General features: G+C 26.2%; 1 protein-coding gene across 3 annotated transcripts in view; it reads left to right on the top strand.

The window, feature by feature from the left end:
* Positions 1-74: 74 nt before the first annotated feature.
* LOC111625141 overlaps positions 75-16,692 on the top strand; it is a 48,902-nt gene continuing 32,284 nt past the window's right edge. For all 3 annotated transcript variants that reach the window (XR_002756689.1, XM_023368185.1, XM_023368184.1), the window contains exons 1-2: positions 75-287; positions 6,162-6,207. The gene's annotated coding sequence lies outside the window, so the exon portion shown is untranslated. The remainder of the gene's footprint in view (positions 288-6,161; positions 6,208-16,692) is intronic.

The raw sequence follows: 16,692 nt of genomic DNA, 5'->3' as shown, positions 1-16,692 counted from the left end.
AAATATATTTTTTCGAATTTAATTTATTAAAGCATAAAACTGCGCGAATATGACGTTAGGTGTCGTTGCACAGGATGACGTATGTAGTGGGAGGCTGTTTCCGTCGAGTGATGTAGTGTGTACGTCGTGTATCGTGATGCAGATTATCAGAGGCGATTTAGTTATTTGAATAATTTTTTTAGTGCATCTTTGGAGTCTTTAAGTATCGCACGAGTGTAAAATTACTTTCCATGACGTGTTTGGAGTATGGGTGTGTGTTTCAGTTGTTGCCTGGGTGACGACCACAGGTATTTTTCCCATCTTTTATCATTATCCATCGTTTCTTATTGTGTATAAATTTTCAATTTCTAACAATTAATAATGGACAGATCGGTGTGTAAACAATACAAACAGACCTACAATTCACTACTAAACAGTGCAACATTTAAAAACAATGTAATGATCCAGTTAAATTTTATGAAGCAATAAACATGTGTCAAGTATATATTAAATATACATTTCATATTCAATTCATTTTTTCTATCAGATCAACAGTTGATATTTAAGAAACAGATTTATTCAACATTTAAAACACCATAATTAAATTCACATTTGATAGTTTGTTAACCACATGTAAGTAAAACATGTCAACAATTATTTAAAAATTGATAAATTTACACACATTTAATACTTTCTGGTGGTGGATTACCCAATAGGTGCATGCCTTGGGCCTCGTCGTCGCAAGTAGCCACAAAAACTACATAGCGAAAAGATAATATGCCTCTAAGACTAGTAAACATTTAAAACATATATTATATTAAGAAAAACTTATTATTTAAGGATTTTATTTAACGAAATTGTGTCCAGGGCCTCAAAGGCACGTAATCTGCAACCGCCTACTGGAGTAAAAATGTGCACGTAGAATGCACAATGTAGGGCTTAGTGGTAGTGAAAATATTTAGAGGGGCCTCGAAATTGAATTGTGCCTGGGACCTCTTGAGTGCTAAATCCACCACTGATACTTTCATAAAAAATAGAAACTTGATCGTGGCATACAGAACTTTATGTGTAAAGGTTGACCCAAGTAGTTCAATATAATATAGATTTATTTATAGTTTTAGAAATCTATAATGGTAATAAGAATATTTGTGTGTTTTTTTTTTTTTTATAGATTTTTCTTAATTTTTGCCATTATAAACCGTATTTGAATTTATTGGTACAAAAATAAATGGGGAAAATTTATTTTGTTCTTATTTTAATTCTTTGGCAAACTGTAAAGGTCATTAGAGCATTGTATATTGTTTAAAATATGTCAAAGGCAGTTTGACATATTTTACCCTTTTTAAAGATTGATGATTGTTTACATATTAAAATATATTGAATATTTCATTAATGTATATGGAAAATATTTTTAGAAGTGAAGCAAATTTTAAATAAATAAATAAATGTGTGTTGTATTATTTGCTTTTGAAAGATGTAAGTAATCATGTGTTGGAAAATTTAAGACATTTTTATTACAAGAAATCTAATAAATAATTTAGAATAAGCTACATAAAAATTCATTTTTTGGTGGTCATATGAGATGTTTCATTTTGAGGTTTAAAACAGAAATCAATGAACTAAAAATATTTTAAATTTCTATTTTGTCTAATAATAGCTATCATTCACCATTCCTAGAACAAATTTAATAAGGAGATAGTTGTTTGTTGTAATTTAATCAAGAATTTTTAATCTTTGTTTGGATCTATTTTAAAAATGAATTATATTAATCATTTTTATTATCATAAACTCCTAAAACAAAAAACTAAAATTTTATAAATAACAACAACTCTGATTAGATGATAATATAACACAGTAATTAATACAGAATTATTTCAAAGTTCTAACACGGAAAAGTCTAGAATAAAGTAATTTCATGTAACTCGTTAACTTCGAATGAAGTGTATAATTGTTATTTTGTTTCATGTGTGTAAAGTACAGTTTAGATATAACTATTAGAAGAAAATTACATACAAATCAATCTCTAAAATTTCTAAATTTTCTTCATGTTGTTAGTTTCTAAAATTTGCAAGGCTTACAAACTTTAATAAAATGTAAATATAAAAATAGATTTCCCTGCTTTGAAAGTTAATGAAATAATTTTTTGTTTTTACATTTTTTCTTAAATAATATTAAGTGATATGTGATTTTATTATTTTATATTTTTCATTAAGGTTTTTGGATTTAGTCTTCATTAAAATTGAAATTTTTGGAAAGTATATAACTAAAAATTTCTGCTTTATAGAAAATATATGACTATTGTAACATTTTTTAATGAGAAATGATTTTGTAATAAAAGAATTTTAATATAATTTTATTTGTGAATTTTTTTTTTATGATGATGATATGAAATATTTATAGAAGCTGAATTTAAGAAAACCCTATTTGTTTGAATATTATATTTGTTGTTTTTTGTTGTCTAATTTACATAAAAATTACATTTTAAATAAGTAATAAAATTTACCATATTGCAAAATATCCCACAATGTGATATATAGATAAGAAGGAAATTGATTTTCATTATTTTATCATAAAATGTATAATATACAAAATTATTTTGGGACTATTCTTCCTCAAGTGCTGAAATATTGTCAAAATGAATTTTTTAAATAGAATGGCCTTAGTTGCATGTTTTCAGATCTTTAAAAATGCCTTTAAAAAATTATTAAAATATAAACTTATCTTTTAATAATTTTTTAATATTTGATATCTTTGAAGCAATAAATTTTTTGTCATAAACATTTATATGATGGTAATATAATTAATATTAAATTAAACTTGAAAAGTGTCACATTTTCTGATATTATATATAAAATTAATTTAGTATTTTTATTCCATTTAAAAAAATTTTTACACGGAGATATTTTACACACTTTAACACATCATATTGGTTTTTATAAATTAATATACCATTTCATTTTCAAAAAAAAAAGATAACAAATTCAAGCAGGTTTATATTTAAAATTAAAATGTAAATTAAGGAAAGTATAAATTATGTCAAATTTAAAATTTTTAAAACATTTAAAAGAATTTAACTAGAATTTGAAACATTTTAATAATTTTTACTTTTGGATTCTGTACTCGAGTATTATAAAGCTGTTTTTTGTTTTAAAAAAATCTTAAATTCATAAGTTAAAAGAAAATTGAATTGTGAAACTTTTTTTTAAATTTTAAGTTTTTTCTAGTTTTATATGTATTTATATTAAACTTTGAAATTACTTTTTGTATTTGTAAATTTTTAGGAACCATTCTTGATAACGATGATTTAAAATACTTCAAATTTAAAAAAATTTTTTATAATGTATAAATTGATATTGAATTAAGTAATACATTATTTATAGATTATTATTAATTATTAATGCAAATGACATTTTAATTTAGAATATTTTAAATTTTATTTATTATTTTCTTTTTCAAAATAACCTAAGCTTGAAATTGAAAAATGTTTTGAATATTAAAAATTTTAAATGTTAAATATAACATTTAACCAGTTTGAACCAGTATATATACAGTAGACATATGCAAACTTTAATATGTTCTGCAATTTTCTTAATTCTTACAAACATTTATAGTAGTACTAATAATGTATTAATTTGGTTATACAAAATCTCTAGAATGAGGATAATTTACTAAAAATCTTTTTTAAGAAGTTAACCAGTTTGAATTGTTCTGTAATCTTCATATTTAATCAAATAACAATTACAATTTTTTCATCTTTCTTGTTATTTCTTAATATAGATGTTAGTTTACAATCTATTTCTGACAATTCCGAACATTCAAAAAACCAATATAACATCAAATAAACTTTTGATTTACAAAATGGGCATTCTTATTGCTCATTTAATCGTGCATTGATCTTTTCCAAAGACAGAAAAAAAAGTTATTTAGTCTGATCTGTATATAACTTTTTTCAGTCAAAATTGATAGATCTGTTATAAATTATTGGAGGATCATTGACATTTAATATCTTCAGATATCATTTGTAAACTTTGAATTTATAATTTTATTCTCATCCTTTCTGCATAAATACTACTGATAATCAGTCAATATTTTCTTGATATTTAAATATTATCCATGTACATTTCTAGAAAATTCAATGAATAGTCAATAACATTCAAAATATTATGAAAATTTATGTCTAAATTGAAGTAGTTTTAGAAAATTTGTTAAAATAATTAAGTATAATTTAGCAGCAAAAAATAGTTCATATAAAATATAGTTTTCTTACCATTTTTGTAGATGTTCTCATAGATTTTTTCTTATAGCATTGAAACCAAACATTGCTTTGTTCAAAAGAAAATGGCAAACAACATTCCTGTTGAATTATATTGTTCAACAAATCTTATTCCTTTGTGTGTAGACAGGTATATTTATTTAGAAATACATTTGGGTATACTAAGTTAGTATCATTCAATTATCAGTACTTTTGCTGCAGCAGCCTTGATCATTCTACAGTTTTATAGTATGATTAAGCTACAACAAAGCATTAAAGGAAGTTTGAAAAAGAAAAGGATTTTGATGAATTATATTAATCCCCAAAAAAAAGTACATAAAAAGATGAGGCTCCCATAATAATCAGAATAAATTAGATTTAACTTCTTAGTCATTGTAGACTTATTTAGATCAGTAGATAAATTGCTATGGAAAGCTATGATACTTAGTATTGTTGTGATTTAACAAATATTTTTTAATTTCAGAATACAAAAGAAAAGTTAACTTATGAGTAAATATCAAAATAAATTATAGTCAAATTTGATTAAAATTGTTTCTTGCAATAAGAATTGATGTCTGAAAATTATTGTAATTATTTAAGATTAGGGATAAATATAGTACAGGGGTGGCCAAGCTTCTTGATAGTCCGAGCCATTTTTCAAAATTTGAAATTTTTCGCGAGCCGCAATTAAATACGTATTAAAAAGGTATGCAAAAAATTCCAGAATTATATCCGTAGCAAGAGTGATACAAATTGTTTCTTCCAGAGCACAATGTCAGCTGTCCATTGCAATGACAGTTTACAAATTCAAAATCGGTCTGGAGTCGGTCGATAACGGACGATTACGCCACTGTTTATGTTCGTTCGCGCAGTTCTCGATGAGTCATATCGTTCTTAACTTGGACGGAAATGAAATTTGTTACAACATTGCACTTAATCTTTCATATTTGTTGTTAGTAATTTAAAAGACATTTTGAAACACATACGGAACAATAATAATTTTTTAAAATATAATAACACAAAAATGAAAAGGGAACTCGGGTACATTTATCGAGAGCCACAAATAATCATTCAAAGAGCCGCATGCGGCTCGTGAGCCGCAGGTTGGCCACCCCTGATATAGTACTTCAAGTTAGGGAACTTTGAATGATTTAAGTTGATTAAGAACTCTCAAACATGAATCCAACTCAAATTGTTTTTTTGAAAAATTTTGAAGATTTCTATTCTAAAAAAAAGGCAATTTAGATTGGCTTGATTAATTTTTTTCACAAAAAAATATTATAATAATAATCTTAAATGCCATAATTTCCAGTATATAACCTGCACCAGTGTTTTATTTAGCCTTCAGAAAATTGCTAGAATGAAAATAAAAAAGCTGCATAACTCTATTTGAAAATGAGTTATGCAGCATTTTTATTTTCATTCTAGCAATTCTAGCTCACTTTCAAAAAAAGTCTATTTGAAAGTGAGTGATACTTTCAAATAGACTTTTAAACACATAATCTGCAAGAATTTATGGTAACTTGTTAATACTAAGAGAAAAGTTTATTAACAAAGTTTAGTGGCATAATTAGAAAATTTATTAAAATTTTCTGTTTTATATGGTAATTAGATAAATGTTAGATAATTTTTTTTTATATTCTGTTTCTACAGTGTTTTTTAAATGGCCTTAAGGACCTCATTTTATGTAACGTTATGTAACTTGCCCGAGATATCTCGGGATATGTCCTTAAGGGGTTTAAATTAATTAATTTATGGTAAAATTAAATTTAGGGAAATATGAAAATAACATTACTTTTGAAAACTTTTATCAAAAGTAAAAATAATTAAAAATGATTGTGTTAATAACATTTAATATTTTTTTGTAATTTTGAAATTTAAATTTTTTTTATTTTTTAATTTGTATACATGTTTTTTTCTCTTTTTTCAGGAAGTACAAGAGAACCAGGGTTTTTAGCACTGAAAGTCTTATTGAGGTAATCAACATTTTTCAGTTAATGAATAAGTATATTGTTAATGTAGACAAAGTGAAAAATTTTTATCTGTTTATTGATTGCTTAAATTTTTTACTAATGTTACTGAATTGTTGTTGAAAGTTCAGTAGATTTCATATTATATCATATAAAAGCTACATTGGTGTTATTCACTTGCATAAAATGTTTGAGTACAAATAGATTTTTACAGAATAACAAAATAGTGAGAATTTTCTCAGAAAAATTTGAAATCTAAAAAATTTAAATATTTTGGATATTAAATAACATTTTTATGGTTGATTATTAAGTTCCTTTTCTATATTTTTGAAATTGTTGATTATCATTAATTTGCAGTTCACATTATTTGAAGTAGTATTTTCTTTTCATTTATCATTGATTACTGTTAATAAAAGTTTTTGATATGTATTTATTTACTATTAAGTATATATAATATATAATGCTAATATTATCTACAGAGAATTGTTAGCAATTACAGAAAATAGTGTAGTTCAAATAGAATTGTTCCCTTTCTAGATAGAATTCTATTTGCATTATACTATTTTCTGTAATGTGACCCTGAGCCTTTGGATTTTGAAGGTTGAGCTTTGAAGGCTTAATTATGATTCTTCCAGGACTGTGAATTGTATTAAATTATTTTAAAATTATTCAAAATTTTTTTTAATAATTAAATTATTCATAATATGAACTATATAATGTTTCACTAAAAATTTTATATGAAACTTATTTTAAAAACACATATTAATATCATTTAAATGAAATGTTCATACTTACTCTGTGAAATCCCATGATGTACAGTATAGTACTGTACATGCATAATAACAGCAGGTATCTTTAACTATCATAATGACAGCAGCTAGCTTTAAATATGTAGTAGAAATTCTGTTAAATCAGGTCTCTGGAGCTATTTATCAAACTTAATTTTGACATGAATTGTCAAGAATTTTATGACTTTGTCAATAGATTTGAGAAACTACAAGTTGAACCTTAAATGTGCAATAACTAATAATAAATATTCCTAGATGTTTGAATATTTCTTAGTAATATTAATAAAAATAAATAAATTTTATGATTGTACATTTTTTTCATTAATCACAAAACATTTTGACAACTGTTAGCTTTATGACAAACATTTTTTAGTTCCACTTTGTCTTGGAAACAGATTAGATTTTAAATNAGGTTAACAGGTAAATGTGTATCTCAACATCTTAATTAAATTTTAACTTTTTATCTTAACCAGGTTTTACTAAACTAGCTAAACCAGTAATAAAGCATTTTTCCTACCTTTTCGAAAATAAATTTTCAGAAATGTTGGTATTAATTACTTTGAAGTTTTTAAAAATTTTTATTAGATTTTTTTTTATGTATTCTATCTAATCTGCAATCTTCCTAATTTTGTTTAGTTTAATATTTATTGCAATTTATATAATGACAAACATTTTTTAGTTCCACTTTGTCTTGGAAACAGATTAGATTTTAAATAAGTATTTTTAATTAGTAGTTTAATTAAATATTTTTGAAGTATTAATTCTAATTTCATATTAACTTGATAAAATACTAATACGGAATTGATGCAGTTATTTTCTTTTTGCAATTTTTTAATAATTATCTAAATCAATATGAAAATCTTTGACTAGAGTTCAATTACTGAAAAAAGGAAAGATACAGTATTTTAATATATTTATTCTTCAGTATATGGTTTATATTATAGAACACTTTGAACACCATAATATTACAGTTGACTCTTGATAAGTCAAATTTCATTAAGTTGAAAAAATAAAATTTGACTTAACATTCCTGTTTTGTTCAATATATAACCCAAAAATGCAATGTGTGTATAAGTAAATAGTTTTGATACCCTAAATTTTCAGTTATGAAAACATGCTATCAATTAATTTGTTTTTGGTATAATTTATATATAATTTATGGTATTAATTTAATTTTGTGTTTGAAAATAAAACATAAAATACACAATATCAAGGGGCCACATTACAAGAAACTTGAAATAAAAATAAACATTAAGACAAAGCAGAACAAACATACCAAAAAATCAGCAAAACTATAAATTCTTTACTTAAGTGTTTTCTTCCATATATAATAGACATTGTCAGTTTAACAGAATGTAGAAATAGAACAATAGATTGAAAACTAGAACAGAATACTTTAAATTAGAATTTAAATGTGATTTAAGATTTGTGCATGACTATTATGCTTTACTTCTAGTTTTAGCCAGTATCTCTGTATCTGACTTTAAAATAAACATTTAATTTATGTATACTTGAAGAAATATAAAGTTACAAATGCATGTATCTATAAGCCTTTTACTGGTGTGATGTACCTTTTTATAGATACGTGCATTTGTTACAGTACTCCGGTGTAGATATTCTACCATTATATGAAGTTACTTGACATAATAGCACCTCTGAATCAGTGACATCAAAAATACAGAAAATTTAAGGAAATTTTACATCTAAAGTAACAGCTTTATTTTTAAATGCAAATTAGGCAATAAAATATATATAGCATCCTATTTTTTTAAAAAATTTTCAAAGGTGCCTTTGGTAGTACATTGTGCATAAAAGAAGAAATTTTGAGGTAATTGAGCATATCCAAATCATTGTTCAGCAAGAAGCAATGAATGATTAATGATATTTTCACATAAAAATTTCTTTCACTAATAGTATGAATACTTTATGTTTATACGTAAGAAATAAGAACATTGTCTCAAAATATTATGATGAAATTAACTTATTATTTGTACAAAGTAATGGTAATTTACATAACTTGAAGTTTTGTTAATTCAAAAATTTCTTAACTGTGTATGATTATTTTTAATTAATGAGAAAAATTAAAAATTATTTTGCTGTTATATGTATTATAATGTTGTATTACCATGTGACGTATTTTCACGTGATACTTAGGTCAATTGATACACCAGATGTATTATAATGTTGTATTACCATGTGACGTATTTTCACGTGATACTTAGGTCAATTGATACACCAGATGTATTATAATGTTGTATTACATTATATCATTAGTGTATATTATATCATTATAGTGTATAAAATTACAAGCAATTGCAAAATATTTTATTTTGTTTTTTCCAAGATATGATATAATAAGGTGGTAACTCTAATTGCAAAATGTGAAATGCCAGGATTTGATCACTAAAAGCAGTTAGGAGTGAACTTCTAATGATCTTGCATAGCTGTTGATGACAATTATGGGTAATTCCATTGAAATGTTCTGAAATAAATTTTTGTAACTTTAAGTTGTGAATAAATGATTGTGAATTTTGAACAACTTACAAAATTTGAAATTGTCTTTTTTTTTGTTTTGGCAAAGTTTTGTTTAAAAAATCTTAAATTGAAAAAGACAATACAGTGAAACCTATTTATCTAGATATTGGCAGGACTGAGTCATTTATGTTGACATAATCATTCTTCTATCAAATCATTTTCAACACCTTACATTAGAACATCTGATATAATTTTTTTATGTTTCAGTTATTCTTTTAATTATATTGCAGAAGGTTTACAAAAATTTATTTTGAAAATAAGAAAACACTAGATATAATTAAAACACATAATTTTAGATGCACTATGTCCTTTAACAAGTGAAAAAAAATTCTTTTTTTTTACTTTAATCTTTTAAATTGTTCCTTTTCAGTTGCATCTCTAACAGTCAATATGGTCAAGATTTAAGTTCATCTCCACTTATCAATAAGATGTATTTTCTAATAATGTCAATGTTTAAAGCTTTCTTTACAGTAGGGGGTGTAATAAGTTCTTTGTTTTCATCATCACTGATTGAGTGGATGTTGATTACAATATCTAAGATTTTTTTTGTTGGTGCAAAGTACAGAACGAAGTGTTCCATTTTTAATGGCAACAGCTTCTTTTTTGAACTCTTTCTGTTGCAATAACTGAGTAGAAATCAGGATCATTATTAGGATTATTAAGATTCATTTAAGCACTTGCATGGCATCTAAGAGGTTTCAAGTTATAATGCTTGCCAGCTTCAAGATAACATAGCTTTTCCTCATGAGCATTTGGTGATAATAAAATTTGAGATTATGAATAATTCTTCTAACATAGAATGAATTAAATAGATCAAATTATAGAAGAAAAATCAGTTTGATTGCTTCCATGCCTTGGACATGTTTACAATTGTACTGCTCATTCATAATTAAGGCTTTCTTATGACTCAGAATTTGATGAACAGACTGGTGCAGCCATGATTTAAACACTGAGATTGTCAACCAAGCCTTTTTGCCTTGTAAGCCAGAAGTTTTGTGTTCTTGAAACATCTTAGCTTTTTGAACTGTAGTTGTGGTAAGTGACTATAGCAATCCACTTGCATCCCCAAAAGGATACAAATAATAATCCAGATGGGTTAAAATAATGTGAGGAAAAACACTTTATGCATATTAGGTATCTATAAATAGTTACGAAATTATTTTTGGCAGAATGGAGATGTATATGTATAGTCATGTTCAGTCTCTAACACATCAAAATGATTGAGACAATAAAAGTGGTCCTATAGTATCTTGACTGGAAGATAAAGCTTTTTCTAGTCCAGTGACATATCATTTGTTTCCATGTATGATAGGGTATTTTTATCTGTGAAGAATTTTCCTATAACAAATAAAATGACCTTATTACTTCTATCTCTAACTTGTGGATACAAATTCACTGAGTATCCACAAGTTATACAAATATTGGCGTGAGTTTTTAAATTTATTTTTACTTCTATCTCTGTTTACAATTATTAGACTAGTTGATTTTTGTTTGCTTTCCTCCAATTATAACATGTCCTTTACGTGTGTAAGTTTTATCTGCAATGTACTTAAGAAATAAAGCTGTTTTGTTGTCAATAAGATAGTTTTCATTTTCTATTTCCAATTTTCTTAATTTGATTTTAGCATTTGCATAAGTAGGCAAAAATGTATGTTGAGACCACAAAACTGAATCCAGGTTAACAGGTAAATGTGTATCTCAACATCTTAATTAAATTTTAACTTTTTATCTTAACCAGGTTTTACTAAACTAGCTAAACCAGTAATAAAGCATTTTTCCTACCTTTTCGAAAATAAATTTTCAGAAATGTTGGTATTAATTACTTTGAAGTTTTAAAAAATTTTTATTAGATTTTTTTTTATGTATTCTATCTAATCTGCAATCTTCCTAATTTTGTTTAGTTTAATATTTATTGCAATTTATATAATGCATGTAACATAATTTATTTTTAAGATTTTTGTTTTGTTTATAATGGAAATTAATAGTTNGTAGTTGGCAATGAAAGTATACATCACACCAATATTGATCACTCCAACTGAAAAAATTGTATTGAATACTTTCTTTAATGATTACATCATTTCCATTTATAAGTAGATAATCAGATAATCAAACTATATAATTTTTAATAACATTGTTGAGATATCAAAAGGTTAAAAAAACATCTTTTAACATTGTGAACAAATTTATACATTGTAGCAATGTATCTTTTAAGGAGTCTGAAATTTGCATCTTCTAAGTTTCATTTGCTTCCTTCAAGTTAACAGTATGCATACTGGCACGTTTCTACTGAAAAAAAGCACCGGTGTTAATTTATTTTATTATATATAGACATTTAAGATATTGAAAAATGGGAAGCAAATAAACTTTTTATGGTTTAAAAAATTTTGAATGAAGATTGATTTAACTTTTTGCTATTTAATTTGTTCAAGCAATTATAAGATTATAGGACAATGTACAGTACCTGCCTCTTCCATCCAATAATTGGATGCAGGAGGCAGGTACATTGGTCCATATTTTATTTTTCCAAGATACATTTTAGGGGAAGACATCATCCCAACAAACTTCTCAAAATTTCTGTTCTTATAAATACTCTGTTGTTTAAAAACAAAATTTGTAAGAATAGTTTAATAAGTTTAATTGTTATGCATTTTTTAATCAAACATGAGAACTGATAAGAGTATTTAAAAAAAAAATTAAAATCACCAGAAATCTGTTTGGCGTTGTTATAAAGCCACCAGAAGTCTGACAAATATCAGTAAACTTCTGATAATTTATTTAATTCTCAGACAAACTGAAATTTGTTAAATACACTTTCTGTTTAAGAAAAAATTTCTTATAAAATTCAAAGAATTTGTCAGTTTGCATTTAGAGGGTTAGTCTGGGTTATATCCTTTTATAAAGCATAAAGTAGTGAAAATTATTCCAAATAGAGAAGCTGAGATTGTTGTTAACAAAAAAGTACAATCTATAACTAGAATCACCACTGAAGTTCTGCAAATCTGAAGGCTATTTTAATCACACGATGAACACCTGCTTTCTAATGATCATGTGACCATAACATTTTTTGATCACCTGATTAGCAGCTGTTTGATTAGCACCTGTTTGATCACCTGATTAGCCCAAAACAGAGAACTGCTGTAAACAGGAATAACAAGCTCAAAAATTTTATTATTTTATTTAGTAATTCTTATAAATAATTTCTCCAGGTTGCAATTATTTTTAAGTCCCAGAGATGAGATACAGAAATCCATGGACTTAGGGTGACCACCTCTCCAGGTTTGATTCAATATATTTACAACTGACATCTATCAGAAGAGATAACTCTATATAAATTCTTTATATAATCTACAGTACAGTTCACTCTCATTGATCTGAACCAAATGTTGTTCATTTTCCATTAAATGTTCCTACTAAAAATAAAGAATTCATGAATTAATTTTTAAAAATGTGTTGAATTTGTTCTGAAGTCCTTTTCTTCTTTCTTTATGTACAACTCCACTAATCCAGATTTACTTTTTTCTTCATTTTCTAATGAATCCACTTTAACTGTGGATTCATTAGAACTTGGTTAATAAATACAGTGTTATATATTTCAGTATATTTTGCATAAACATACAGGATGTTTAAAAAAATGGGAAAAACTTTAATGGATGGATGAACATACCAAAACAAACATTTTTCTTCATAGAATGCACAGTCGAGTTGGAACAGTGAAGGCAATAGAGGGTGCTTTCCAGTGAGTGTATAAAAGTGAGTTTTTTGCACATGTGGTCATTTGCAGCCTTGATGTATGAAGCGATGGCTTGTTGTTCCAATGCCAAGAAGACCAATATAAATTTTATGTAAGGAGTTGCCAATGGCAATGTCATGGAAGTACAATGAATGTACCAAGAGCATTTTCCTAATAGGCCAGTTTCTGATCAAAAAACCTGGTATCTTCCAAAATGTACGTGATTCTCTGTTGATTCTGTGAAGCATGCATTATGCTTTTGAGCAATTTTTGTAATTATCCATTATTAAACATTCTTTTTTCCATGTTCTGTATCATGAGTCATTACTGTGTTTGTGCCTCAACACTTCACATTCAACCACACATTCTATCATGAGAAATGTTGTTTTGGCATGTTCTTCCACCCCTTTTTATTCCACCTAAAGTTTTTTCCATTTTTTTTGAAACGTCCTGAATAGTTCAGTAGGAAGTAATAATACTCTTTTTAAATAATGAAAGATAACTGCAAATTCCTTTTTAAAATATAACAAATCAGTTTTTTACATTGTGATCAAGGGCATGATTTGGACTTAATGTTAGCTGCAATGATTTTGGCAACATTTGGGTTGTTAAACCAAATGTTGTTTGCAGTACTGTTAAGTGAAACTATTGAGAGCATTGCTAAACTTGTTTTCTTGAAATGCTGCATGCAGAGATACTCTGTGATCTCAACAGGTTCAAGGTTAAATCTGCATTGCTTAGTTCAGTTGCTTTTCTTGCTACAATGAGGATGGCTTTCTCACAGTAGAAAAGTTGATTTCTTTATATGATGTGAAAGTATAAGGTTTTAATCACCATAAATTGATATTTAATTTGTATTTATACTAATTTTTCCTTTAAAATACTTTTTATAAAATCTGGATTTATTTTACTAATATTTGTGTATTTAAAATGTTTTATTATCCACTTTGTGTTGCAGGAATATAAATCATTAATTTTACCTCCCAAACAAGGCATTTCATCAAAAAATGAATTACTTTTAAAATGTTTTGAATTAAATAATTTGCAAAACATTCCAACAGCTGCACTGAGATCCACCATTTTGGAACTGCAGTGCACTCCATGTGCATTTTTAAAAGACCTTCAGTAGTAATTGCAACACAGCAAAAGCAGCAGAGCAGTGCTGGATTTAACAAGCTGATTACTACCAGTATCATAGTAGTTGGCAATGAAAGTATACATCACACCAATATTGATCACTCCAACTGAAAAAATTGTATTGAATACTTTCTTTAATGATTACATCATTTCCATTTATAAGTAGATAATCAGATAATCAAACTATATAATTTTTAATAACATTGTTGAGATATCAAAAGGTTAAAAAAACATCTTTTAACATTGTGAACAAATTTATACATTGTAGCAATGTATCTTTTAAGGAGTCTGAAATTTGCATCTTCTAAGTTTCATTTGCTTCCTTCAAGTTAACAGTATGCATACTGGCACGTTTCTACTGAAAAAAAGCACTGGTGTTAATTTATTTTATTATATATAGACATTTAAGATATTGAAAATGGGAAGCAAATAAACTTTTTATGGTTTAAAAAATTTTGAATGAAGATTGATTTAACTTTTTGCTATTTAATTTGTTCAAGCAATTATTAGATTATTGGACAATGTACAGTACCTGCCTCTTCCATCCAATAATTGGATGCAGGAGGCAGGTACATTGGTCCATATTTTATTTTTCCAAGATACATTTTAGGGGAAGACATCATCCCAACAAACTTCTCAAAATTTCTGTTCTTATAAATACTCTGTTGTTTAAAAACAAAATTTGTAAGAATAGTTTAATAAGTTTAATTGTTATGCATTTTTTAATCAAACATGAGAACTGATAAGAGTATTTAAAAAAAAATAAAATCACCAGAAATCTGTTTGGCGTTGTTATAAAGCCACCAGAAGTCTGACAAATATCAGTAAACTTCTGATAATTTATTTAATTCTCAGACAAACTGAAATTTGTTAAATACACTTTCTGTTTAAGAAAAAATTTCTTATAAAATTCAAAGAATTTGTCAGTTTGCATTTAGAGGGTTAGTCTGGGTTATATCCTTTTATAAAGCATAAAGTAGTGAAAATTATTCCAAATAGAGAAGCTGAGATTGTTGTTAACAAAAAAGTACAATCTATAACTAGAATCACCACTGAAGTTCTGCAAATCTGAAGGCTATTTTAATCACACGATGAACACCTGCTTTCTAATGATCATGTGACCATAACATTTTTTGATCACCTGATTAGCAGCTGTTTGATTAGCACCTGTTTGATCACCTGATTAGCCCAAAACAGAGAACTGCTGTAAACAGGAATAACAAGCTCAAAAATTTTATTATTTTATTTAGTAATTCTTATAAATAATTTCTCCAGGTTGCAATTATTTTTAAGTCCCAGAGATGAGATACAGAAATCCATGGACTTAGGGTGACCACCTCTCCAGGTTTGATTCAATATATTTACAACTGACATCTATCAGAAGAGATAACTCTATATAAATTCTTTATATAATCTACAGTACAGTTCACTCTCATTGATCTGAACCAAATGTTGTTCATTTTCCATTAAATGTTCCTACTAAAAATAAAGAATTCATGAATTAATTTTTAAAAATGTGTTGAATTTGTTCTGAAGTCCTTTTCTTCTTTCTTTATGTACAACTCCACTAATCCAGATGACATGATACAACAATTAATTTGAATTAGGAAGAGTGTGTTATACAACAGATCAATTTGGATTAGCAAGAGTGTGTTATACAACAGATCAATTTTGTGAAAATAATGCTTGGGCTCTATCTTTGGCTGTCTTGAGTGACTCAATTTTCTAGTGTTCTGCATTACTTCAATTTTCTTCATGTCTTTATTTAAATTTATAATAATTCTTTAGATAAAGAATGTGTTGATTATAATAAAATTTTTGAGCTTGTTATTCCTGTTCACAGCAGTTCTCTGTTTTGGGATAAAGCTGCTAATCAGGTGATCAAAAAAGAATGTGTAACTGTATATAATAAATTTTATGTAGAACTGTAAAACAGAAAATGTAGTTTAAAAGAACATGAGTCAAATTAATAATAATAAACATTGTTAGAAACAGACAGATGGTACTTAAATTGAATGCTTGGACATACTGGTATTCTATTAGATATTAAGAATTGAACTTTGATGCCTTGCAAGGCCTATAATACCTCATTTTTTTGAGATTTAGTTTTATTCTTTTGTTTTTCTGTAAGAAGTTGAATAAAGCAAACATTTTTTCTTGTTATTGAATTACCAGTGTAGTGAAGCCAATGTAACTTTGATATTATATATTAATTAATACAGTTAAAATAAAAACCTTGATTTAATAGACTTTGATTTAGTGCACTTCAGATTTAACAAATAAAATTTCCAGTCCATATAT

The sequence above is a fragment of the Centruroides sculpturatus genome, unplaced genomic scaffold (assembly GCF_000671375.1).
Source record: "Centruroides sculpturatus isolate CEXI.00-Female unplaced genomic scaffold, Cexi_2.0 scaffold384, whole genome shotgun sequence".
Classification (NCBI taxonomy): domain Eukaryota; kingdom Metazoa; phylum Arthropoda; class Arachnida; order Scorpiones; family Buthidae; genus Centruroides; species Centruroides sculpturatus.
Note: the sequence above shows the minus strand (reverse complement) of the source record. Positions and strands in the feature narration are given on the sequence as shown.